Source organism: Ceratotherium simum, chromosome 6, assembly GCF_057802395.1.
Source record: "Ceratotherium simum simum isolate JZ-2026a chromosome 6, ASM5780239v1, whole genome shotgun sequence".
Lineage (NCBI taxonomy): Eukaryota > Metazoa > Chordata > Mammalia > Perissodactyla > Rhinocerotidae > Ceratotherium > Ceratotherium simum.
In genome coordinates this window covers 78,212,412-78,239,882 of record NC_141905.1, presented here as the reverse complement: position 1 = coordinate 78,239,882, position 27,471 = coordinate 78,212,412, and positions in this window count along the sequence as shown.

The window sequence follows — 27,471 nt, the reverse complement described above, 5'->3', positions numbered from 1 at the left end:
CTGACTCTAGGACTGGGGCAGGAAATATGGAAGATAAGTCTGGAGTATCTTGTACTGCCAGAAAATATGGAAGTGCTAAAAAAAAAAAGAAAGAAAACCAGAATGATGGGGTTGTGCCAAAGGGACTCAGAAGTCAACTAAAAGAGCTCTCAATGGCCAGAGCTAGAACAATTTGAGCAAGAAAACAAAGTATTGGATCATAGTCAAAGGATAAAATAAATATCCATAAGGTTATACTGATATAAATAAATAAATGATGAGGTAAACAAACAAGAGAGAAGAGACAAATCTCAGAATTCCAAGTAATTTATGTAGATACTCTCCCCTCAACGAGGAGCATAACTCCTTGCTCCTGAAGTGTGGGCTGCATATAGTGACTTCCTTCCAAAGACTACAGTTCAGAAAGGAGGAAAAAAAGTAACTTTACAGTGGAGAAAACGAACACTACCTCAGCCAGATGACCAAGGCCAACATCAACAGTGATAAGTCATGTTGATAATTTGTATCCTTGATTAGATGTGATGAAAATAGTACTTTACCTCTGTGCTATTCCCCCGAAAAGAACATATAACCCCAGTCTAATCATGAGAAAAGCATCAGTCAAATCCCAATTGAAGGACATGATACAAAATACCTGACTAGTACTCCACTAAATTGTCAAGGCCATCAAAAACAAGCCTGAGAAACTGCCACGGCCAAGAGCAATCTAAAGAGACATAACAAGTGAAGGTAATGTGATATTCTGGATGGAATCCTAGGAACAGAAAAAGGACATTAGGTAAAAAATAAGGAAATCTGAATAAAGTATGGACTTTAATTCATAATAATGTATCAATATTGGTTCATTAATTGTAAAGAATATACCATACTAACGTAAGATGTTAATAATAGAGGAAACCAGGTGTGGGAGTTATGTGGGAACTCTCTGTACTGTCTTTATAGTCTTTCTGTAAATTTAAAACTTCTAAAATAAAAATATGTTTTAAAAATTAAAGTAAAAATGTAAGACACTGTGATTACATTTTTAGAGGTTCCTTCTAACAATTTTAGAGATTTTTATTTCATTTGCCTTTATATATAAATTCAGTTTATGGGTAACTATGATTGCTCTCAGATCTCCATTTCATATTTCATTCCTACTTCTCTTTTCCCAATCTGCATTCAGTTTGTTTTTCTGATTTTACGTAAACCTTGTGTTCTTCTCCTTTGCAAATTTCAAGCCATATTTGTAATGCTATTCTATACTCTTTTGTTCAAAGTCATTTTCAATTTTGTTTTTTCTGCTTCCCAGCTTTCCAATCCTAGTTTGAATACCTACATTACTTAGTACCATAGACAAAGTAGATCATCTCCCATCCCTTAGCCCTTCACCCTCACGCTCAATGTCTTAACACAAAACTAATCATCTTTCTGCCCCATTGTTTGTCTTTTCTGTGCTCTTACTACTATAAAGTATGTCATTTTCCATCGCTCTCCAGTCATGGGGCTTACATTTTTATAATCACCAATGGCTCCTTCCTTTCCCTCACCTCAGGCAATTGCCAAACTCTGTCAACCTCTCCTTTTTGTTGTTTCTTGAATCAGAAGCTTTCTTTCCATTGTAATGCCAACACTGTTACTAATACAAACTTGAGTTATATTACAATATCCTTCTCATATCCAGCCCAGGACTGTTCAAAGAGTGGTTCACAGGCCATCTTTATCAGAATCACCTGGGAGCAAATTAAATGTGAAGACTCCTGGACCCCTCCCAGACCTGTTGACTCTGAATCTCTGGGGGCCTGATTGGGAATCCGCATTGTAAATGAACCACCCTCCTCCCAGATAATTATACTGTACATTAAAGCTTGAGAATCACTTAAGCCAATGGTTCTCACTTCTGTCTGATGATTACAATCACCTAAGAAGCCTTTTCAAAATACTGATGGCCATGCCTCTCCTCCAGAAATTTGATTTAATTGGTCTGAAGTGGAGCCTAAGCATCAGTTTTATTTTATTTTTAATTCCATGAGCTATTCTAATGTACAGCCAGAAAGAGAACCACTGGAGTGGATGGCCCTTGAGGTTCCATCCAGTTCTCAAATTCTGCCATCGTAACTTTCTTTTAGTAGGAACCTTCAAGCCAAATGTTTAGTAGGAACCCATCTCACCAGAATAACATTTAAATACTTGTATTTTTTATCTATTGCTGCAAAACAGCAAACATTTATTATCTCATAGGTTCTGTGGATCAGGAATCTGGGCACAGCTTAGCCGGGTCCAAGTCTCTCACCCTGCAATCAAGATGTTGGCTGGGACTGAAGTCATCTCAAGGCTCAAGTGGGAGAGATCCAATATTGGTTCAGTAATTGTATTGTATTCCATGTGAATTTTATTGGATATTGTATATTCATGTGGCTACTGGACAGGTTGCAGAAGATCCACTTCCAAGCTCACTCACCTTGGGCATGCCAAGGTCCTTGCTGGCTGTTGAGCAGAGGCATCAGTTCCTTGCCACATGGGCCGCTCCATAGGGCTACACACAACATGGCAGCTTGCTTCCACTAGAGTGAGGGCTCAGAGAAGGAGAAAGCAGAAGTCACAGTCTTTTTGTGACCTCATCTCAGAAGTAACCTCCCATCACTTTTGCCATATTAGAATCGAGTCTAGATCCAGCCCACACACAAAGGCATAATACCCAAAGGCGGGCATCATGGGTGGCCATCTTACAATCTGCCTACCGCAAAACTTCGAATTAATGACATAACACTAGCTGCTGTATCAGCAAATCTCAGTCCCTTAAAATAATAGAAGTCTATTTCTTACTCACTTCAGTTGAAAATGGGTGTTGCCAATCAGTCGGCAACTTTCATCCAAATCATGATTCAGGAACTGTGGGAGCCACAGAAATGCCACCATTCAGAACTCCCTTCAGAGAAAACCTGCCATGAGGAGTGTATTTAGCTGACAGCCTCCATTTGCTGCACCTCTGGGATCTGCCAGGGTTTTCACACCCAGGCCACACTCTTCTGGGGATGCTCCCAGCCAATTACTGAGCACAGCAGAGGTCCTAGTACCAAATCCTTTTGCCTGGCACAGGATCTTCTAACAGGCAATCTTTGTTCAAGAGCTCCTCTCACTAAGATTGTCTCAGAACCGCACTTCAGTCTCAGGTCCTTCCTACCGAACCCTCCTTTCTTCCTTTTTTCCTTTGACAGGTTTCCATCTAGAATCACTGTCTTCTCTCAGTAAGTCTCCAATTAGAGATTCTAATTCTACTTTGGCGTCTGTTTCCTAAAGGACCTGAACTGACACAGGAGGTACTAGGTTTGGCCTAAGAAAAAGCAGTTATATGAGGTTTGAGGACTGGTCCATTCCACTAGAACATTTTCCTAGATTACCACTAGTGAAACCTTCAGAACTTGGGCCGCCACCTTATGCCAAGGACTATCTTGCCCCACGTACCACTTGGGTTTGGGTTCTCCTTGCCAGCTGGGTGGCTAAACTGGAGTATGAGGCTCTTCTTGCCCAATCATTTTTCCAGAACTTTCTCCTTTCACAAATGTCAGACCTGTATCACCATCTGAAGGCTCTCCCTGCCTTTTCATGCTCCTACTCCCTTATGTCCCTCATAGGCATTTCCCTCAATAATTGTAGTCCCTTCTTGGCATCTGCTTCCTGAAAGAGCTGAACTGACACAGGACCTAGGCTTCTTCCATCTTGTGGGTCTGCTGTCTACTAACTTTTGGCTTCAAAGTTCATTGTACTGATCAACATTAAACCAAGGAAGGAGAATGAACATGAAGGTTCATGAGTGGGAGATTTCTACAGGTCAGGCCTGGAAATGACACACATTGCTTCCACCCATATTCAACAATTACACCCACCTATATGTAATCCCAAAGGAGACTAGGAAATGGAGTTGAGCATGTGCCCAGGAAGACAAGAATATGGATATGATGATCAACTATGTAAAAGGATAAAATCAGCACTCAAAATCTAAAACCAGAGATCTGAATTTATTATTACTTAACCAAAGGAGAGCCAAACTGGTCAGGATAGTCTTACTGAAGAAAATAATTTGCTGACCTTACCTAGGATTTAGGGGAAGAGCTTATGATGGGTGGTGTTGATCACAGAGACAGGAGTGAGATGATATCAGCCTTGGAAGCACATGCTCTATTGGTCTACAGCAGCGTGTTTGGTGTTGGTTACCAAGGCTGAAGTGGGTCACTGTCAGCCTTAGAAATGCGTTTTGGTTACAGCCATAGAAGATTGACGTCAGCCTTGGAATCCTGTCTACTGATGTGAACCCACCACCATTAGTCTGGCTTTCAAAGTTCGAGGCTGTCATCAATTGATTGGCTTCCTGAAGTGCATTCACCAGAGCAAGGTGTCATTGACTAGATGCAGTTAAATTCAGTTTTGGTCTTTAGTTGTTACCAGGGCTTTATCACTGAAACCATTGATTAAACTGATTTAAAACTGGATAACAGTGTTCACTGGTTACCATCAATATAAACTATCAGTCTTTCCCTGAGAGTGTAGAGACTTTTTCAATTCTCGATTTCCCCTTTAAGTCCTTCCTCAGCCAAAGCTGCATCGTGGGTCGGCCACACCATCACCACTGCTGTAGATTCTCCTAAAGACTGTTTCGTTTGTGCAGGTCTGATTTTTAGTCCTTGATCAGGACCACTTGGTTCTGGTTTTGTCCTTGAATTTGTCTTAAACTTTTTGTTCTCAAACCCTTTCAACTCTTAAAAAATATTGAGGATCTCAAAAACCTTTTGCTTATGTGGTTTACATCCATTACTATTTCCTTATATTACAAATTAAAACTGAGCAATTTTATAAATATATACTTATTGATTTAAAATAACTAATAAATCCATTACATTTTAACAGAAATAATATACTTTCATGAAAAATAACTATACTTTACAAAACAGAAAAAATTTAGAGAGAAGAGTGGTATCACATTTCACTTTTGCAAACCTTTTTAATCATTTGCTTAATAGAAGACAACTATATTCTCATGTCTTCATCTGCATTCAATCTGTTACAATATGTTGTTTTGCTTAAAGTATATGAAGAAAATCTGGTCTCATATGAATAATTGAAAAGAGGACAAGTATTGTAATAGTCTTTTCATATAATTGTGGGTATTCTTTTTTGGTACTACATCAAACTTGGCAAGTGGTAGTTTCTTAAAGGTTAGTTGCAAAATGGAATCTGACACCATATCAATGAACTTTTCATATTCTGCTCCATTAAAATTCATTGATCTATCCTATGTTGAATAGATACTCTACCTATGCATGATTTTGTCATTTCATGCATTGGTAAATATTGGTTCACCGAGTAATATAGATATTACAAATGTTAGCACATTTAATCATACAATATTTTGAAAAATCACGTTCATTAATATCTCCACTAATCCCATCTGAAAAGTCTTTAAGTACTGGGAAGCTAGCAAGCTCATGACGATAGATATAAATTTTCCAAAATTCTAGTTTTTGCCTGAAAACTCAAATTTTATCATTGGTAGAAAATCTGTCAGTTATTTTCTTTTAAGAAACAAGCTCCCTCAGTTCGTTTTTGAGCAAATATATGCCAAATTCCCAAATCTAAATAACTATAGTTTGTCTATCAGTTATTTCTTTCAATTAAACATGATGTTCCCTGAAAAGGAGCAGCAAAGTTAGCTCACACCTCAAACAACCCTGCGCAGTGCTTTTCCTTGGGACAATCATCCCACTTTGGTATAAAACAGAAGTGTGCTCTTCCCACCTTGTCACACTGAATATTAAAAAAATGTGTGCTGAGGGCTGAGATATGATCACATTTATGAATTTTACTCTACCTGAAGGACATTCTTAAGGGAAAATGGCATTATTTTTAATTTTACATGCATGACAGCAAAGAATACAATGACTACCACCATAGTCTGGTGCCACTGCCTTGGTTCAAGCTAAGGCACCAGCAGTTTTCCCCACCATTGTTTTTGCGCCGTTAGTGCTGTTCAGACAACTTCAACGTTTCACTCGGGGGTATTTGATGTTCTAAGGCAGCGGGATCAATGGTAGGTAGAGTTAGTGGTAATTATATTAACAAGAAAGCTCATTTTTATCTCTGTATCTTCAGACAATCCCCCTTGAATGTTGAGAGGAAGAAGAGGAAAATTTTGGGCGCTAGTGCTTCCCTTGGGTGATACCATGTTTGAGCCTATGTTTCATTGCTTATCGGGAGCATTGGTCTTCCAATGGCCCTTCTGCTTGCAAATATCTACAGGTATCTTTATTCATGGACTTTTGGTCTTATTTTTGTTCTTTTTTATTTTAAGAGTCAATTGTTTTACCTAGAGATCCAAAAGTTTATTTTCATTTCTAGCTTATTTACTTTCTAAAGTATTCAGCCATATGTAGGAGGTCATTTAAATTGGCAATTTTCTATTCCAATTTATTTATTTATGAATAAATTTTCTATTTCAGGTCTAAACTCATTTACAAAAAGAGAGGACAAGGCTCCCTTTACCTGGGCTGCTAGGTCTAGACAGAATACTGCTTCAAAGTTTCCTAGAGTCTATTTTTTAAGTCTCCTAGAGATTCATCTTCATTGTGTTTGCAATTTGAATCTCTGTCCAGGCTCCTCTTTGGGAAAGGCTTCTGCAACGGCCTAATGGAATACACTGCCTATTTTTCTTGTCCTCCCAAGGCCATCATTAAATTATGCACCACTGGATTTTCTTTTGTTTTTTTAATTTTTTTTGCGTGTGTGAGGAAGATCAGCCCTGAGCTAACATCCGTTGCCAATCCTCCTCTTTTTGCTGAAGAAGATTGGCCCTGGGCTAACATCCGTGGCCATCTTTCTCTACTTTATATAGGACACCGCCACAGCATGTCTTGACAAGTGTGTGTAGGTCTGTGCCTGGGACTGGAACCCGCAAACCCTGGGCCGCCAAAGCAGATCATGTGCACTTAACTGCTGTGCCACTGGGCCAGCCCCTCCATTGGGTTTTTTAAATCCTCTTTTTGTCTTTCCCACCCTATACTTTAACATTTTCTCCATCTGAGGGGGCTAACAACCAAATGAACTAGTTGGTACAGAGCTGATAGTCCAGGACAATAAGTTTCTAATAAAATCTCAAATTCTGCAGTAAATTTCTGTATCACTGAGGTTTAAATTTTTTTTTTTTTTTTTTTGAGGAGACCAGCCCTGCCAATCCTCTTCTTTTTCTGCTGAGGAAGATTGGCCCTGGGCTAACATCCGTGCCCATCTTCCTCCATTTTATATGGGACGCCGCCATGCATGGCTTGCCAAGCAGTGCGTCGGTGTGCGCCCGGGATCCCAATTGGCAAACCCCGAGCCACCGCAGCCGAGCGAGAGCACTTAACCGCTTGTGCCACCGGGCCGGCCCCTAAATTTTTTTGATTATATTCCTTAACTTAGCTTTAGACCTTGGTTTAAATTCAGCTTCTATACGTCAATATTTTGGTCTAGGAACTTTATAATGTGATAAAATGTGAATGTACTGTTCTTGAGAAAACCCTAAAGAAAGGACAACTCATTTAGGAGGTCAGAGGAAGGAACAGAAGGAAGAGAAAGACTGTGGAGTGGATAGTAAAGATAAGGCAGGGATAGGGAGGTGCAAGGACGGTGGGTCCCACACAGTTTGACAGGAGTGAACTGGGCTTATTTGAGAGAGAATAACCCTGGAGTTAGCATTTTGCTTTGGAGCTCCTTGACTTATCAATCTTAAAGAAGTGACCATTGAACATTTGAATGTTGTTATTATTTCCTAATTTTTCTAGAGTCCTTCTTAAATGTATTATTTTTGACACGTCAAAAGTTTCCCCAGGGGCCGGCACAGTGATGTAGCGGTTAAGTTCGCACACTCTTCTTTGGCGGCCCGGGGTTCGCAGGTTCGGATCCTGGGCCCAGACCCACACACTACTCATCAAGCCATGGTGTGGTAGGCATTCCAGGTAAAATAGAGGAAGATGGGCACAGATGTTAGCTCAGGGCTAATCTTCCTCGGCAAAAAGAGGAGGATTAGCAACAGAGGTTAGTTCAGGGCTAATTTTCCTCACCAAAACAAACAAACAAACCAATCTCCAGTTGACTTGACATTGTCTTTATGAAGATTCTGAACGGGATCCGAGGCAAAGTTTAACCAATCAAAATTGCATGAATTGGCCACCAGTCTAATCAACCTCCGACCATTTGTCTTCAAGGTTGGTGTGGATCAGATAGGACACTTATCGGGCCTGTGCCTGCACCCATTCCCTAGGGAGCACTTCTTTATGTATCAACAGACACAAGGCAATCTAGGAAGTAGCAAATACACCGTAGATGTGGCCATACAGATCATCAAACTAATGCAAAAGCAAAGCAACCAGTGGAAGAGTAAGAAGGTTAATGGCGAAAATATTTACCAAATGGTGCAACTACAAACCAAAACCTCTAATGATTTTATGCAGATACTTGTCTGACTTTTTAAAATAAATTTTAAATTTTTTAACCAAAAGGTCTGATTTTCTTAAATGAATCCTAAGATATCCTATTTCTTAAATAATTTTCTTTAAAAAATTCTAAGATATAAATCACAGAATACCAAAATAAATTCAGTAACCAAAGTTCACTGAAATAAGTCGGAGATTGTTTGGTTACAAATCCTAGGATCGGGCCGGCCCCGTGGCTTAGTGGTTAAGCGCTCGCGCTCCGCTGCTGGGGGCCCGGGTTCGGATCCCGGGCGCGCACCGACGCACCGCTTCTCCGGCCAGGCTGAGGCCGTGTCCCACATACAGCAACTAGAAGGATGTGCAGCTATGACATACAACTATCTACTGGGGCTTTGGGGGAAAAAAATAAATTAATTAATTAAATTAAAAAAAAACAAATCTTAGGATGAAAAAGTAAATTAGGCAACAAGAACATTGACACCTGTTAGAACCCAAATCACCATGGAAACAGACTCACCTGGCAGCAAATGCAAAGGACAAACAAAATCTGGACACAGCTGGCCCAATAAACATGTCGTAGACCCAAGGAACCCACAGAGTGCTGCCAAATGAGAGTCCTCAAAATTATTTTCATGGAATCTGTCAAAGGATGAGACCTATCATTTAAAATCTGAATCCAAAATGCTGAATTTATTACCTACTTAAGTAAGGGAGAGTTATGCTGGTCACCTGAGACTTCACTGAGCAAAGCTAACTGCTAACCTGCAAAGTTTGGGGGAAGATGCCAGAGTGGGAAGATGTCAGCCTCAGACATGTGATTTGTGCTGGTTGCAGGTGCTGGAGTGGATTGAGATCCGTCCAAGAAGTGTGCTCACTGGGGTGAGTCCACTGCGCATTGACTGGCTTTCACAGCATACGGTTGTCACTGATTGGTTGGCTTTCAGAGATACGTTCACTGAAGCAAGTTGTCATTGATTGATTTAAAGCCAGTTCTGCTGTTTACCAGTTACCATGGCTATAAAATTGTCCATCTTTTCTTGAGAGTGTGGGGACTTTTCATTCTCAATCTCTGCCACAACCTGTTGATTAGATTCACAAAGAATCAAAGAGAAATAATATTACTAACTCCAAATAGATTACCTCCATCTCTTCTTCTCGTCTCTGTCAATGGCCGCTATTTCCCAAGGAAATGAAATAGACCTGCTTGGCTTGCTTTCCATAGAACCATGTTGCTTGCTTTATTGCTTCCTACGATCTCCAGGTGATTTCAGATTGATCAATAACTTCTTTCTGCTTTTTACTACGGTCTTGGGAACAACTGATGATAAAATCGATAGATTTTTGTTTTCCACATTCATCTACTTGCTTTCCTTCTTCAAAGGAAAAGTTTTTAAATTTTCAGTCCTCTTGAACTTCTGCTGCTCTTTTCAGCTTCTTCTAAGTAGTGGTTAGTGCCTTTGCATTTTGGGGCCAAATCAATGAATACACAAGTCAACCCATTCTGCTGCTGTAAATATGCCCAACTTTTCAAAATGGGAACTTGCTGGGTGGGAAACAGGACGTATCCAGGCAAAATAACTAAAAAGGCACAGCTACACGTTTTCAGTGCCAAGGGAGTTGTAGGGACATTAAGTACTAAAAGAGTTCAGAGGCAAGTGATACTGCCCTAGGTGACGAGGTAAAGCTTCACACAGGAGATGGGACTTGATCTGGTTCTATAAAATCCACTAGTATTCTAATAGACAGAGAGGAAGAAGCATTAAACATGGACAACAGAACTTTCTAAGAAGTCAAGGTGAGAATTTATTTGATATATTTAAAGATAACATGGAGAGGTTCTGCTTCTAGATACTATATAGAAAGTTACAAGAGACCATTACTCTTTGTCTAACAACCAAACAAGATGGATAAGCTATCAATGCATAGTGAACTAAACTTTAACTCCAGATAATGACCAGCTTTTCAGAGGAGAAAAGAAACCCACAGCTGTTCTCCTCCCTGGCTAAGCAGCAAGAAGAGGATGAATCCTCCGAGGATGGGAGTAAAGAGGAACCAGCCAAACCTTGAATGAACGGGCATGCATGAACTGGAATAACAGACTAGAATTCCATGAGTCTTAGCCCCAGAGGAGGTCTGCGTCTACGTGCCAATTCTTTTGCACGGGTCATCATTGAGTGCTAAGGGCAGTGCACTAAAAGCTGGAGCAGAGCAGAACTCAGAGATATTTCCCCCAAGGCATACAGGGCCTCCTCCTGCAAAAGATCCAACCCCTGAAAGGTGGAAAGAAGATCAGGGTAGCTGAGAAAAAGCCATCCAAGACACAAAGGGCTTTCAGCCAGAAAGACCTGGGGGCAGGAGAGAAACCTCCCTAAAGCGTTCCAGAAAGCAGAGAGAACTCTCCCTAGGTGCAAAACGCCTAGGATAGGATTGAAGAATAAAGTGAACTATCTAGAAATCCAAAAAGCTAGAAGTGGGCTGTAAAACAGAGAAAGCACTCCTACCATCAAGAAAGCAGGCAGGGGCCGGCCACATGGCTTAGCAGTTAAGTGAACATGCTCCACTGCTGGCGGCCCGGGTTCAGATCCCGGGCGTGCACTGATGCACCGCTTCTCCGGCCATGCTGAGGCCGCATCCCACGTACAGCAACTAGAAGGACGTGCAACTACGACATACAACTATCTACTGGGGCTTTGGGGAAAAATAAATAAATAAAAAAAAAAAGAAAAGAAAGCAGGCAGTTCTCTATAATAAACAAAGAGATCTCTGGATCTTAGCAGTGGTCAGATCCCAAGCCCTACAAAAGAGAATACCCTAATCCTGCTCTCAACATATTTGAAGCAAAGCTGCCCAAAAGCCCAAGCCCGGCTCAAGCACAGGAAGACTGACTCAACCGTCCCACTCTCACAGCCTGAACAAGAAAATTCACGCCCTTTTCCGGAGGTTAATTTTGTTTACTTCAGTCTCTACCGTTTTTTTACACAAAATATCTAGCATACATCAAAAAATTACAATACACAGAAAGAAGCAAGAAAATGTGATCCATGAACAAGAGAAGAAATAGTCAATAGACACAGACAGAGAGATGGCCCACCAGTTGAAATTGTCAGATATGAACTTTAAAATCACTATGACACAAATGCCAAAGGATCCAGGTAGACAACACATAGCTTTTCTTCCTTTAACTTAAGTCAGCTTCCTTATTTTATATATTTGAAGATTAATTTTTAAAAGAAAACATTTCTGACAAGGAAAATTATGTATGCTATATCTAAATTATCTTGGGATATAAATTAGAAATTTTTACAAGTTTCAAAGTAAAAACATTAGGACCATAATGCATCTATATGTGAGTTACTGTAATGAAACAAGAATATGCCCAACCCATAATTTCTGTAGCCTACATTCATAAGGAATTGATGGTGTGGGAGATCAAGATTTGGCCACCCTGAAATATATCTCTTTACCTTGATTGTTTTCTCTGAGGGACATCTGACCTCCCCCACTAACTGCCTAAAGAATTTGACATAGTAACTCCTTCCTGGAACAGATCTTCTATCTGATGGCTGTAATATAATGTAAAATAGATGTTACAATAGGAAAGGCACCCACAAGCCCATCTTATCAAAGTTCTGTCTCTCTGGCCACGTTCTCTGGATGGCCCTGTGAGGAGTTGCCAGACAAACATTTACATTTATAAGGGAAATCTCCATTTGTAAAGGTATCTCCCTCTCTGTATTGGGAAGAGGGGGGACGACCTCATTTCTAGAAACTTATCAATGTGGAAGGTGAGGCCTTAAATCTGCATAATAACCTTACTCTTGTTTACAGTGCTTTAGTGGTAATCTCCTGTAACTGACTCCCCCCACCCCCAACATCCTCCTTTGTCATTTGCTGAACATGGTATTTAAGACGAGAATTTCTGCTATAGTGTTGAGAAACGCAGTGTCCCTGCTTTCTCCCATGTATACATGTTATTAAACTTGGTATTATTTTCTCCTGCTAACCTGTCTTGTCAATTATTTGGCCAACCATAAGAACCTTAAGGGAAGGGGCAGAGGGGGATTCTTCCTCTTCCCCCACAGTGGCTTATCTCTTATCACAGAAAGTAGCTTATAAGTCTCATTAATAACTCCTGTTAATTCTTCAAATGATATATTGGCAGTCATATAACCAGTAGTTATCACTCAAACCAACTTTTAAACAAATTATTATTATATGCAGAAGCTTCCTCTGTTTCATTAATGACTGATATGTGAAAAAAAGGTTTTCCTCTTGGTTGTACTTTTTAATCAAGGATAAATTAGGGAGCAAGATGCTCAACTCTTGTCCTGTTTTTTACGGAAATAAATCATGACTTTGCCATAGCTAAATTCACTGAGTATACCACAGATTAATTAATTGGCACCATCTTTATCGACTTGCTTTATCGACTTGCACTATTTTATTTTGTTTTCCCCTATTTTTTTTTTTTTTTTTTTGTGAGGAAGATCAGCCCTGAGCTAACATCTGCCAATCCTCCTCTTTTCGCTGAGGAAGACTGGCCCTGGGCTAACATCCGTGCCCATCTTCCTCCGCTTTATATGGGACGCCGCCACACGGTGCACGCCCAGGATCCAAACCGGCGAACCCCGTGCTGCCGCAGCAGAGCGCATGCACTTAACCGCTTGCACCACCGGGCCGGCCCCTGTTTTCCCCTATTTTTTGAAGGAAAAAATAGCTTATTTCCTTTTTCCATAGACATTGAAAGTAATTAACAATGAAAAAGTTGAGAAAAACATCAGCTCCAAAAGATTCCCATTGCTCACTTGGTCGAGTCAAAAAAACAGATCATCACACCTGTGACTGTGAGATTCCGGAAGGCAGAGATTGTGTTTCAGTGTAAGCATCCCTGAGGGCCCACTGTGCACTCAGCTCTGTGCTGGGCACTGGAGACACCACGTGCATAGAATTCTGTCCCCCTCTCTTCATGTGCGTGTAAATGCTCCACTGCGGTTTATGATGCATCTATGACAGCATTTGAGCAGGGGTTCTCAACCTCAGCACTACTGACACTTTGGGCCGGATAACTCTATGTTGTGGGGACTGTCCCATGCATTGTAGGATGTTTAGTGACATCCCTGGGCTCTACCCACCAGATGCCAGTAGCACCTTGCCAGTTGTGACAACCAAAAATGTCTCCCAAAATTGGCAATGTCCCCTGGGGAGCCAAGTCACATTGCATTTGAACTACAATAGGAGTGAGTGTGACGTTCTGGAGGGGTTGAGAGTAGTTAAGTTCAAGGGCAGGGGGAGCAACATTCCCCCGGGACTTTACTCAGAGGCCCCAGAGGATAAATGGGGCTCAATACAAGTTGCTTCTGGGTGATTTGAAGAGAGAGCAGCAAAGAAAAGATGAGTATTGTTCTGAAGAGCCACCAGAACATAAGGGAATTTTAATAAACTACAGAGGGCTGCCAGGGCAGGAAAGTCTCATTGTTAAGAGCATTTAAGTGGTTTGAAGTCTGTAGACTGGGTCCACCCAGCTTCCATTTGGTGAGAGTCAGGAGCCAGGAATTCAGGGACTCCTCCCGTGGTGGGGAGCCTGGGCTACAAAATTAGCTTTCCTCTAATTCCAGCTTTGTATAACATGACACTTTCCACCCCACCCAAACCAAGCCGTCACACTACTGCAGGCTGAGAGGAGCCAGGTTCAAGATGCGCGACCATCTCCGCCTGTGTGGAGGCAGAGGGGCTTTCAGAGTGGGGTACAGAGGGAGTGGAGCGGACTAGGCAGAACTTCAGAGAATGCCACCCCTCTCCCCATATGTGCAGTGCCAGGGCCTCACCGCATCTTAGAGCAGCCCAGCTCTCAGAGGAATGAGAGTCAAAATGTTATGTTCAATTTGACATTCAGTGCCTTGAATCCTTCTCCTCACAATGTAAATGAAATGAATCGAAGGAGGGAAGTCCGTACATTCATCTTCAACTCCCAAAGGAAATACATAAGAAGCAGAGTAAGTGCCTGCTCTTCTTTTCCCAGAACGGCCTCCCCAGGCCGGAGAAAGTGGCTGAACAGTCGTTCTGTGCACAGAGGCGTGCATTGTATTAGAAGGGCGGTTTAATTCATTCTTGTGAACACGCAAGAGATCTACATCTCTGATCTCCAGGGTAGTAAAATGAGGTGGTGAACGAGACGAGCATAATTTAGCCAGCTCAGTGAATGAATAATCATTGCAAATGAAGCAGTCACACCAGGTAATTTATCTCATAGACATGATTCACCAACTCTCCACTGACAAAGTTGCCTCCCTAGATTTGACTTTTACTCTTGGATCTTTTTTGGATGTTGAAATTACTTCTTAGCTTCTTATTCTCAGGCAGCCAAGCTGAATATTTCTCCAGCAATCAATCATTCAGCAAATATCAGAGCTCCTAAGACATACTAGATTTGGAAAAATGATGAAAGAGGCAGACCCTGGTCCTTGTCCTCATGCAGTTGCACGTCTAGCAGGAAAGACTGAAGTTAAATAATGACAAATGTGTTGGGTGCAACAATGAAAAGAACAGACTGCTCTGAGAGTATCTAGCAAGGAGACCTCACTTAGTCTGGGGAAGAAAGAAGGCTTCCCTGAAGAGGTGAGAACCAAGGATAAGCAGGAGTTAGCTGAGCAAAGGCTGGGGAGAAGCTGATCCCAGGTGGAGGCGGCAAGAGGGACCAAGGCCCTGGAGTGGAAGAGGGCATGCCACGTACAAGGAGCTGAGAAAAGTCCAGAATGGCCAAAGTGATGAGAGTGTGGAAGAGCGGAGCATGAGATGAGGCCAGAGAAGTGGACAAAGCCCAAATCATGCTGGGCCTTACTGACCATGCAGACATCAAGGGCACAATCTCTGTCCTCAAGAAGTTCACAGGTCAGTGGGAAAGACAAAGAGGCAAACTATGATGCAATAAGATGAGAGTGTAATGGGAATACCAAGGAAAGAAGGATAAGTTGACCTGCTGGGGCCAGAAAAATGAGAGGAGGCAACACCTGAGCTCAGTCTTGAAGGATGGGCATAGGTTTCTAGGTGGCCAGGGGAAAGGGAAGGGAAGCGCATTCTAGGCAAAAGGTAAATTGAGTACAAAGGCATGGAAGACATGTTTGAGCAATGTGAACAGCTAGGTGTGAGTAGGAAGCTGATGGTGAAATCAAGTGGAAAGGGATTGGGCCTCATTATTTGGTATTTTATGGTCATTGTAAAATTGAAAATATCTGAGTTATACTGATATTCTTCTATTTTTTGTGCTTTACATTCAACATCCCTCAACAATTAGATCATGTTTATCAAGAAAAGCTACTTCTGGCTTCCAAGAATATAAGATTTCTCTCCTAGGATATTTGCAAACATTCCTTCCATCACTGTGACTGGCAGTAGAAGAGACATACCCAGTGGTAGGCGAGAACCAGTTTGTACTGGCTTTTAAGAACTGAATGTATGCTTTTCCCAACTCTGCACTCAGTGACATCTTGTTGGTAGATTGAAATCCGCCATAGAAGGAGTATTTACACAACAGAAATTGGCAGAAGCACTGTTTTTTTTTTTTTGGAGAGCCAATTGTTGAAGGTTTACCAACAAACCAGTGGCCATATCTCACTAAGACATGTTCTCTCCTAAAAATTAAAAGTGGGAATTGAAGGAAGACTCTAATCAATCGTGTATGATATGCTCTCTCAAGAGTTGAAGTCAGGATGAAGAAAGCAAATTAAAACTCTGGGCTTCTTTTTGTGGCTTTAGTTCTGCTCTGCTCCATTTAATAAGCAGACTTCTCTCTGAAACACACATCCTTCTCTCCCCTCTGATGTCCAGTGTAAGGGAGTGCTGGGGAATAGTAATGGAATCATATTCATAGATGGAGTTGACATATTCTCATTAGACAAAAGCAGTCTAAACTATCCCCAGCCAAAAGGACTTCTCTACAGCCTGAAATCCCCCTATTTGAGTTCAGTCTTTGGAGGATAATGCCCTCTTCCTTTAAAACACCAGTACAGGGCCACATGTTCAATGGTTGGACGTCTGCTCTGAGAGTGTTCAATAGTTCACGCTAGATAATCCCCTCCAGGAGAGGAAGCAGTCTAGAACTCTGAGTTCTTGGGAGTAAGAGCGTTCACTTGAAAAGGGCGTGAAGAACCAGGGACCAACTCTCCATCCTTTACCCTGTGCTGCCAGCCCACGAAGTCCAACGGGTGGGACGTGGAGACCATTTCAGTCCTATTTCTTCACAACTTCCCACTGATTCTGAATTTTCTTCTCCGCGTTTCTGAGATAAATCATAACTACTTTAAAGTTGAGGAGTGGTATGGAGGAGAGAGGGATCAGGAATGAAGGTTGCTTTCATAAATTACAGTTTTAATATTATTTCTATACAGAACACGTTCATAAAACCTTAAAGATCTTTTGTTTTTTAGAACAGAGGCTCAAAAACACCATAATTGGATTTTTTCCATGGTTGGAAAGAAAGATACACCCAGTTAACCAAAAACATGCCTCTCTGAAAAAGTCATTGCTGCTGAATGCCAGAACGACAATTATAAGACACAAATATCTTCTGATGACTGAGCCACAGGACATCTGAGTCTGCTCGCTGATGCTACTCTGACGTCAAAGATCACTTTCATAAGACAGGCACTCAATATCTTTTATCAAACTAATGATCACTTACAAGTTATGGTGTATTTTTGCAGGTGTGAAGAGTTATTTGACCTGAAAATTCAGAACTTATAGAGTGCTGATCCAATAAACAGCTACTATGAACAAGAGAATCTAGTCAGCTAATGTATCCTAAGGTTTCAGGAACAGTTGGTCTAACCTTACCAGTCAACAAGGAGTCATTGATTCACTTTTCAGGGGTACATTAACCCAATTTGCACACCATGGAATGCCTGAAAAATAATTCTCCAATACATAAAACAGTCTCTTGGATCTACTAAAGTGCACTTGTTCACATTTAGGATATTATATTGCCCATTTTTGCCATTGCTATATGCCAGCCAGACTTTTAAATAACATTGTGAAAACGGAAGGCATTTTTAAAGGGAAAGATCAAAAATACCTCTCCAAAGGGACTTACAACTCTTCTCATCACTTTCAATCAGCTTCTCCCTCTGCCACCCTCCAAAACTGAACTCTCCAAGGATGGCCCCCTGAGACCTCCCAAACTCTGATCCAGAAACACACTCTCTACTGGTATCCTCCTGAGTCTCTCAGCAGCATTTGAGAGAATTTGCACACGTGCACACACACACACACTTATGGAAATGTTTTCTCCCTCTAGTTTTCAAGACCTTGTCACCTGCTGGCCGGCTGGCTATCTCTTTGTACTCATTTTCTCTTTCTCATTATTAATTCATTTTCCCTGCCGTGCTTTCCACAGGAGGATGTTCCCACCATGGTTCTGACCACGGACCTCTATCGTTCCCTCTCTGCGCTCTCTCCCTGTTCACTCCCTAGTTCGCTTACACAGCCTCGACTCCTTCCCAGAAACCCAGTCAGCTGTTCCCAACGTTGCTTCAGCCCTTAAGCTTGATCTGTGCAAGCCCAGCTCATTACCTTCCCTCCAAACAGCACCTCCAGGCTTCCCAATTTCTGCCTCACCTCCTCCCAGACACAAACCCAGGGGCCCACTCAGGCTTGGCTTCTCCCTTGAGATCCCTTTCCCAGCACATCTTTCACAGCAGGCCTCTCCTTTCTAGTCCCACTGCCCTGGATCTGGTTCAGGCTATTGTGATCCCTAGCCGGGTCTGCTTTTCTTAATTGGTCTTCTCGCCATCCCTGAATGGCTGTACTTCCATTAGAAGGCTGGCCAAAGGGTTAAGCCAGGATGGCTGCCTGTGATGTTCAAGGTTACCCAGGGCTGCAAAACACCCTTTCGATATCCCCCATGAGCATCCATTACCTACTGAATAAACTCTCCGCCCTCTTCCCCAGGATTCAAGAACGTGCAAAATAAAGAAACAATCTACCTTCCCAGTCTTATCTCACATTATTCCTCTACACTAAAAATCTGCACTAGAAGATATTATAAAGTGGACTGTTCAGTCTCTGTTCACTTTTCCCTTAACATGCCTCCATGGCCTTGTCTTTGTACATACTATCCTCCATCTGGGCTGGTGCCACCACCATGACCACTCCCATCTCTTGAAACCACACATCCTTCATGGCTCAACTCCAAGTGCTCTCATCCATGAAGCCATTGTTTTCTATGGACTGAAGGGTTTTGTTTCCTTATCTTTCAGCCCTTCATAGACAATGACTTCCTTGAGAAGAGGAAGCATGTCTTGGTCCATCTTGCCTCCTGCAGTGCTTTCCTTGGGTTGGGTGTTTGGTGAGCATTGTTCCATTGATGTAGGGCTCATTCAGAAGGGTCCTCTGGAGTCATCCCAGTTATATTTATTCTTGGACCAAAAGTACCATGGGAAAGTATCCAAAATGGAGACCAGCCTGTTGAAGGCTATGCAAGCCATGGCCTAGTATGGAACGGAAGTAACATCTAGTTCATACCCTTGTTTGATCTGTTCCCATCAGGGACTCATGATATACTCTGCTCTTTGTCAATACAGAGAGTGGTATCTCTACCTCTTAATTCTGCGAGTTGGGCTCTCTTCTTAACAAGCTTTTGAGAGCCTGTTTTACTTGACCACATTAGTTTGGCATTTATTTTCTTCTGTTTTGAGCAGAATTTATATTTATAAGCCACCTTTCCCTTTCCTTACTTTTATGATGTTCTTTATTAATTTACAAATATATAGTGTGTGTGTGCAAAAGAGAGTAAAAAAAAGAAAAATATGAAAGAAAAGAAAGCATAGAACCTCTTCCAGAAGTTATAGACTTTTAGAAGTTGTGACATAAGTTTCCTTCTCAGTAAGAAACACCCAGTTTTATAGGTAAAGGAGAAAAGAACACTTTGACAGGAATCTTTTTACGAGACTAAAGAAAGAATGACAAAGACTTCATCTGAATTTTAGTCAATTTCAGTCATGGTTACAACTCTTCATTCATATCCTCTACTCATGTTCATATGCTCAAAAGAAGGATTAGTTTGCAGAGCACTGTTCAACCCATGCTGAGCCCCTAAAAGGCTCTGGCTTTTCATTTGTTAAGGCCCAGCGTTGACAAGTCCTACCAAGCAACAAAGCTACTTAGACCCAGGTAGAAGTGATGAGCACTAGAACTACTAGATGTAAATATACTCCCTTATTAAATACATGTTAAACACTGCAGAAACAGATATTAAACAGGTTTCTTCATTGTAGGACTTCTCAGAGCCTTTAAAATGTCATTGTGCGTTGGGAATTGCCAGGAGGTGGATAATGTGTGCAGCATTTTCCCAAACTCATTGCATCCATCTCTGAGAGCATCTGAGGGGCCAATGCTTTACATATACACCTTGGGAAATCCTATCACGATCTTTGCAATGCCTACACCGAGAGTATCATCCAGTACTCCGAGAGTACATTCCAGGGTACTGGAAGAGCTAACGTTGCTCTTGGACACACCCGGAGGATTGAAAAGTGGTGCAAGCAGAATGCCCCAGCTCCATCAGAAGATAGGGTAGATAAAAGGAGAAAAGATCCTATTTTAAGGAGCAAGTTTTACCCAAGGAGGAGATATTTAACTTGTAGAGGAGTGGATAAGCAAGAAAGGACAATGGCAGTGAGAGGTAGAGGATAAAACAAAAGGAAGACACAGAGAAAACAATTGAGAAGTTGAGAGTCCGCCCCCAGTCCTAAAAAGACTCTGTAGGAAGAAGGCTCTGGCAGCTCCATCACTCCTCTCACCCAGAGCGCTTTGCAGTTTCCATGCGCTTCCTGAGTACTTCCACACTGGACCCTCAAGAAAACTCTCTGGGACACACACTGAACACTCTATTGTGCAGCTGAAGAAACCAGAGTCCCAATTGGTAAAGGGGCCCCCTGAGAGGACAGAGCTAGGAGGTGGCTTAGCCAGGTCTGCCTCCAAGCTCAGGCACCGGGACGAGGGTCTGCCCTGAGCTCCTGCCTCCTTCCCTGCGGGGGGGATTTTGTTGGTCGGTACCCCTCTCACTTTCCCTCCCTGAGCCCACATCCTGGGACATGCTCTAAGCCGTCAGACCCTCTGGGTCCCGCCTCATCTCAGTACTCTCCCAACTCACAGACGTGCCCAAGGAGAGGCGCCCTCAGACCCCCCGCACATCACCCCCAAAGCCCAGGAACCCACAGCCTCCCATCCTCAAAGCCCAGAGCTTCTCCTGGTCTCCTGGGGTGAAGTCCTTCCCATCCCCTGGGTCGTAAGGACAAAGGGCAAGTGTCCTGGAGCAGAAGGAGCAAGTCACCCCAGGCAGGCCATCATTCCTCCCGCTCCTCCCAGACTTCTGTGGTCTGTGGGTTTAGGGTTCATTTCCTGCACCATTGCTTAGAGCTGTGTTTGTTTCCAGGGTCTCCACCTCAGATCACACACACACACAGACACACACACACACACACACACACACAGGGACCCACACACACACACACACAGAAAAGCACACACTCCTCCTCCTTCCCCAGGTATTCCCTGTGCTCATCAAGTGCATATCCCCAAGGAAATTAGGATTAGGGTAGAAAGAAGGGATGAGGCCAACCAAAGTTAAGATGAAGATTCTGGAAAAAGAATGACTGCCTGCTTTGAATGGAACTTGAGTGAAGACGAGAAATAATAACCAGTGGACTTTAATTTGTGAACTTTATCCAGGGTTGGGATTAAACACACACACACACACACACCACCACCGTTGCTCTCACATCTTAGGGCAGAGGGGGCCTTCATCATGAGAGGAGTGGTTCAGGAAAGCTCACTGAGGGGTCTTCATGAACAGCAGGGCCTGCACTGATACGGAGGCGGAGCCCAGGGAAGAGCTAACTCAGTGTTCCCTGGGGGCCAGGGAGCCCAGGTGGCAGAGGGAGGAGGGTGTGGAGAACAATCAAGCAGACCCCAGCAGACCCTGGAACCTATGAAAAGGAGCCAGAGAGGAATACGGGTTCGGCGGACTGAGGACAGGGGTGCCCACTGTTGTCTCTGTAGTTATTTCTTATTCTGTCCTGTGCTGTAATCCTCCCATCACCCCAAACTTTCAGTGAGAGTCTGTTACCTCAGCCCGGGTGGTAGTGCTTCGTTCACGCATCAAGAGGATAGTGAGTGATCCAGGCAGCAAGCCCCAGGGTGACAAACCACGGAGGGACTCAGAAGAGGACAGTGTAAGGGAAAGGAGCGCGCTCAGGATGAGGCGGCACCTGCAGGACTCTGGCCGATGCGCAGCCTTCTCCTGGCCGTCCTGCTGGCTTCTACCAACCCCACCTCTGCCAGCACAGCACGTGCACCTGTGGTCCCCAGCTCTGCAGGGACTCAGCTGTCCAAGTGCCCAGAATCCTAAAAGTCATAGGATAAAATATTTGTAGCACCTGCTACTGTACACGCCATTTTCTGTCAAGGCAGAGGTTATCAGCCTCCTTCAGAACAACACACTGGAACAGATCTAAAACATTCTGTTGGCATAGAATGTTTTGGCCAGGAGGAATTACCTGGCACTGTTGGCACAGTGGAATTACCTCCTTCCAAAATGAGCTTATTAAAAAATCACTGTGGCTCTTAGCTATCAAAATCCCGGCTCCCCAACTTCGCCTCCTTGGCCTCCCCACCCTCTGGCCATGTTGCTGCATCCTCAACAAGGCCACCTCTGAGATCATCCAGAGATCTGGAAGAATGGTTGAGTTGGTCATGACCCCTGGCCATGCCCGGAAGCCAAATCGCTTCAAAGTCACTCAGATTTCAGCAGCTCCGTGGTTCTAAACTCTTTTCCCAAAGAAAGACAAGAAGGTGAGAGATAGAGAGAGAGAAAGGGAGGAAAGGAGGATGGGAGGGAAGGAGGGAGGGGGAATTCACAGAGCGTGACTCTCTTTCTGCATGAGTGATACCCTATCCCTACCTGGAATGTCCAACTCTCACTTTTATTTACAATTAATTCATCCCTAGCCTTTAAGACCAGCTCAAATATGACTTTCTCTAAAGCCTTCTCTGACTCTTCAGACAGTTCTTGCTGCCAGAGAACCACAAACTTCTCTATTCTAGCACTTACCATTCTCATTCCATTTAGTCAGACACTGTCTATCTGGGCTTCTCCTAAAGTCAGAGGCCTGGCTAGAAAACCTCTACAGTGTTTCCAACGCTCAAATCCTATGAATCTATGAACCAACAGAGACTTCCAGATTGTGTGAGCCAAAGTCATGAAGGCTCACTCCTGTTGTTATGATGTCCCCAGTCCTGAAGCTGCTATTTCCCTCTTAGCTCGTGGAATATTGGAGACTTCTAAGACCTCTAATGTTGGGGACTTCTAAGGGTGCAGCTTAGCTCCTGATTGGCCTTCCCTCCTCTCTGGAGGCACCGCCCTGGGAAACCGAGGTGGAGGAGGGAGTCCGGTTTGGGAGGAGCCTCAGTCCAGGCTGAGGCCACTCTGGACAAAATGGTGTTCATGGCTGGAGTTAGGAGCCAAGAAACGGAGCTCGTGTTTTGTTTCTCACTGAAATGCCACTGTAGACAGAGCAGTGGGCAGGGGCGGGGGCCGGGGTCATAGTGGAAATCCATCCTGAGCCTTTTATCAGCCCTGGCCACTTCTCTGCCCACCCGTCAACCAGCATCCTCTTACAGTCAGTCATCCACGTGCCGCCTCTGTCTGGACCACCTCTTTCCGAGACTTCGCTGGTTTTCCCCGGCTGAGCCCCAGCAGGAGCCCAGGTCCCCAAGTAAGAGGACATTAACAACTGGTCAGCAAAGAGCATGCTTATTTCCCCATCTCCACAGAGACTCAGTTGATTTTCTGGAAACAGCCTTTGACTTTATGAATCAGTTCTGTGGTAGTGGGGAGGCGCGGCGTATGTTGCCGTGATTCTCTGAGACGGGAGCTCGTGTTCGTGTTTTCTCTCAGGTAGCAGCGATGAGAGTTGCGGGCTGCTCTTCCGTTTATTAGTATTCACATGTTATTTCCTATGATCCTTCTAAGAGACCCATAACATTGGGAGGGTAGGTGATAGTTCCATTTTACAGTTGAGGAAAGTGAGGCTCAGAGGGTTTAAGGAATGAGCCCAAGGTCACACAGCTAAGTCTTCTAGCTCCTGGCCCAATACCTGTCCCACCACCACACTCCACCTCTCTCTTTCCTATGAGCTAGTCTTGGGTACAGATGTAAAGAAAATACGTCAGTTTTCTAGAAAAAAAATCCACCTTAGGCAACACTGAACTTCCCTAGATGTGACCCCATAAAATAGCAAGCAGGAGTCAGCCGACGGGAGAAGCTGAGTCAACGGGGTGAGAATGTGGGAAAGCCCAGAAGAAGCTGCCACGTGGCAGGTGGGGACTCTGCTCTCCATTTGTCTTCTCGCCAAAAGCCCTTCCCAGAGCCAATGCCCCTCGTGGCCCGGAGGAACCTCGCCCCCGCACAAACCTGCTCCTCAGTGCTAACTGCAGCTAACACACCAGTTTTCCAGCAGAATCTTGCCGTTGTTCTTCTGAATGTTGGTGCTGGGCTCAGAATGTCAGCCACAAAAGGCTTTTAAAGTATGCATGGAAAAATCATTTCCTGAACAAGCATCTATTTCAGGTAACACCCTGGACGTCATACAAAAGGGCTTCAGTTAACAAAATACTTGTCTCTCAAGGTGCTTGGTGTTTCCAGAAGCAAAATTGTTAGCTAGGTGTGAAACTCCCGGCTTATAAGGAATAGATTCTGTCTGTTCCAGGAATGGGTCAGAAATGGTCTCCATGGTCTAAATGGGCGGTCTTCACCCTGAACGCATGTTAGATCCAGGGATGGGCTGTAAAGTCCTGAAGTGCAGATGATGAAAGCAGAATCTCTGCAGACGAAGCAGGAGCAGCATCTTTTCTCAGCTCTTGGGCTGTTCATCCCAATGTGCAGCCAGGGTTGAGAACTCCTAGTCTAGGCAAACTGGTGGATTTAAAATTCATCTGATGTCAGTTCTCTGAGGAAACCTCCAGAGCCCAGGAAAGCCAACCCTAAAGCAAACTAAACAAGTAAACACGTAAGGTCACGTATATAGTGTTAAATTATTTCCTGAATATCTATCACGATCCCAGAACTGTGTCAAGTGTGATGGGTGTTGAGGGGGTGGGGAGGCTAAGGGGTGCCTGTGGTGGGGCCCAGCATCTAATCTCTTCCCAGGTGGCCCCAAGCAGGGAGGGAGGTGGGGGAGCAAAGACTCAGAAGAAAGGGCCAGGGGCACAGTGCTGTATTGGACCCCTGGAGCCCCAAGCTGCAGCTGCCCCACGTGGTCTGTGAGCTGGCTCTTCTCCTCCCTAGGCTGAGAACTCAGGCCTGCCCTGGCCTCCTTTGCCCCCCCCACTGCTGATGGAGCCAGGCCAGCCCAGCAACAAGGGAGAAGCAACTCTGCTGTGTGGCCTCCAGGCCTGACCCCACCCCGTTGGGCACTGCATAGGCCAAGTGGGAGTGTCCTCACATCCCCAGCCCACCTGCCTCACTTCTCCTACCCCTGGGAAGTGCCTTCTGCTGCACTGGTCCAGCCAGAGCCCCCCACATGTCGATAAGTGAGACAACAGCGTCACTTAGAGAGAAGCCTGAGGAGGACAGTGATGTGCTTCAGGGGACCCGGCCAGTCCCTGCTGGAGCTGTTTGAACCCCAGCCTGCCCAACCCCAGAGCTACTCAGGTGTCCCTGCCCCTTGCAGGAGCCCTGGGGTCACAGGTGTTAGGGGTACATCTAGGACAGGAGGTGGGATGCCAGGGCTGGAAGCATATGTCACCTGCCGTTCCCGGGGCCTGGTCTCCAGCCCTGTGGTGTGTGGCTGGTGTCCCCACCTGCCACTGGTGCATGATGGGCCTGGGTGTCTGCCCTCAGCCTCAGCCAACTGTCAGGAGCCTCAGTTTCCCCATGTCAGGACAAGAGCCCCAGCACACTGTGGGATGCAGGGCTGACACCCTACCCTGCCTGAAGGAGGAATAAATGCTGTTAACTCACAAAAAAAAATTCCCCTCTGAGGGACATTTGTGACCTTACTCTCCGAAAAAATTAAAAGCACTGTCTCTGCCCTCAGGAAGGTTAAAGACTAATTTGGGTAGAATAGTGACTACTATGACAGTTCTCAAATAAAGGAGTCTCAAAGGTAAAATTTAAAAAAAGAAAAAAAATACAAATTCTTGGAAAAAACTCAAATTATCACAAGGACAAATAAATAAAATTCTCCTCTGCAATTCAGCGGCTCTACTCCTAGGTTTGTGATACTCTAGAGGGTTTAAAATCCATAAAAAGGAGTCATCCTTAGAAGCTAGCAACCCCAACATAGTTTCAATTAAAGTGAAGATTTAAAAGGGGTTAACCACATAAGGCACTTTTTCGAGAAGACTCAGGAGATGGCAGAACAAGACACAGCCACAAAATCAAACCATCCACACTGACATCAGCTCCAAAAATACTGGAAACCTGCTTTCCTCTGATGATAAATGGCCTCTTCAGCAATGAGACCTGGGCTGGGGGCAGCTTTCCTAAGGCCACCAGAAGGCAAGCACTTGGCAAAGAAAACCTTCACCAGCGGTTCATTTGGGATCATGAAAGGAGCTTCATTATGGCTTCCAAAGGAAGAGCTGAATGCTAATTAAATATATTGAGATCAAAGCATTCATTGTGTTTGGGAAAGCAGTCATTGAGAATTTGCCACTTGTCGAGGCAAATAATCCATAACCAATCTATAAGTCAAAATTGGGGTGAGTTTGTTATGAGCTAGGTCTGAGGACTGTAGCCCAGGGCCTTCCCAAGGGCACCAAAGAACTGGGGTGTACAGAGTGGTTATATACTGTCTTGGAACAAAGAGCATACATCACATGTGACAGGAATATTTCTTTTACTACTGTCACAAGAGGCTTAGCTGGCACAGCAGGTCAGTGGTCACCAGGTGAGCACGGCAGGTCAGTAATTAATCCTTAGTTCCCAGGAAGAGATGCTTATCCTTAAGGAAATGCCAATATGGAGGGAAGCTACATCCCTATCTTTAAGGGCATCATTCTTGTCTTTGGGACATAGTAAACGTTTAAAGCAGATGCACAATGCATGCTCAACAGGCCACGTGAGGCCCTTTTGGAAAAACAAGGTCAGGCTGAATTAGTTTTAAGCCAAATGGCTTCCTCATATACTCCAGTATATCCTATTGCTTTTCATTTATTCATCACACTTCTTGCATGTATTCAGAAATCTAAATATCTCTGGCACGTTCACTTTTTAGCTTTACAGTTTTATACCTAAGAGCCTCTTAATTAAAATATTAATCACAGACTTTAAACTGATGCTTGTATTTATGCAATGTGTGCATTGGGTTTCTTCCAAGCGCTGTGCTGCCTCTGGTGCCCCAGGGTCTTGGAAACCTCTGGGAAGCCGCCCTGAGCTGGGATGATAAGAGCAGTGGCGTCCCTGGGCCTGTGCCCCGAAAGGCCTTTCCGTACACCTTCCGTACACCGGCTCAGAGCGTGGGTCTCAAGGCTACTCAAAATATAAACCCCACTTCCCTTCCCTTTCGATCACATTCCAATTTCAAAAGCCAATTAATCGAGCACAGAATTGCAAATCACTTTGGCTTTTTCTACTTTGAACTCATTTTCTGGAATCTTATGTATAGAATGTGGAAACCAAGGATAATGCCTGCAACAATCATAGGCCACTTAAACAGATTCAAGGAATTTCTGTCTTAACAAAACAAACCTTTGCTTGAAAATATGCAAACACACACTCATGTGCATGTGAGCGCGCACACACACACACACACACACTTTAATGTCTTGGCTGCAGGTAGAATAAAAACCAGATAGTATGAAAGTCAACAAGTTTTCATTTCCAGTGACTCTGAGTGTACACGCTTCCACTGAGTGGCAAGGGACAAGAACTTAGCTATTTCATACTTCTCTACACGCTTGTGTCTTGGAATTTAAAAGCAGTTTAATCACATTGATTAGATTTCACAGCAATGCTGAAATATCTTCTGAA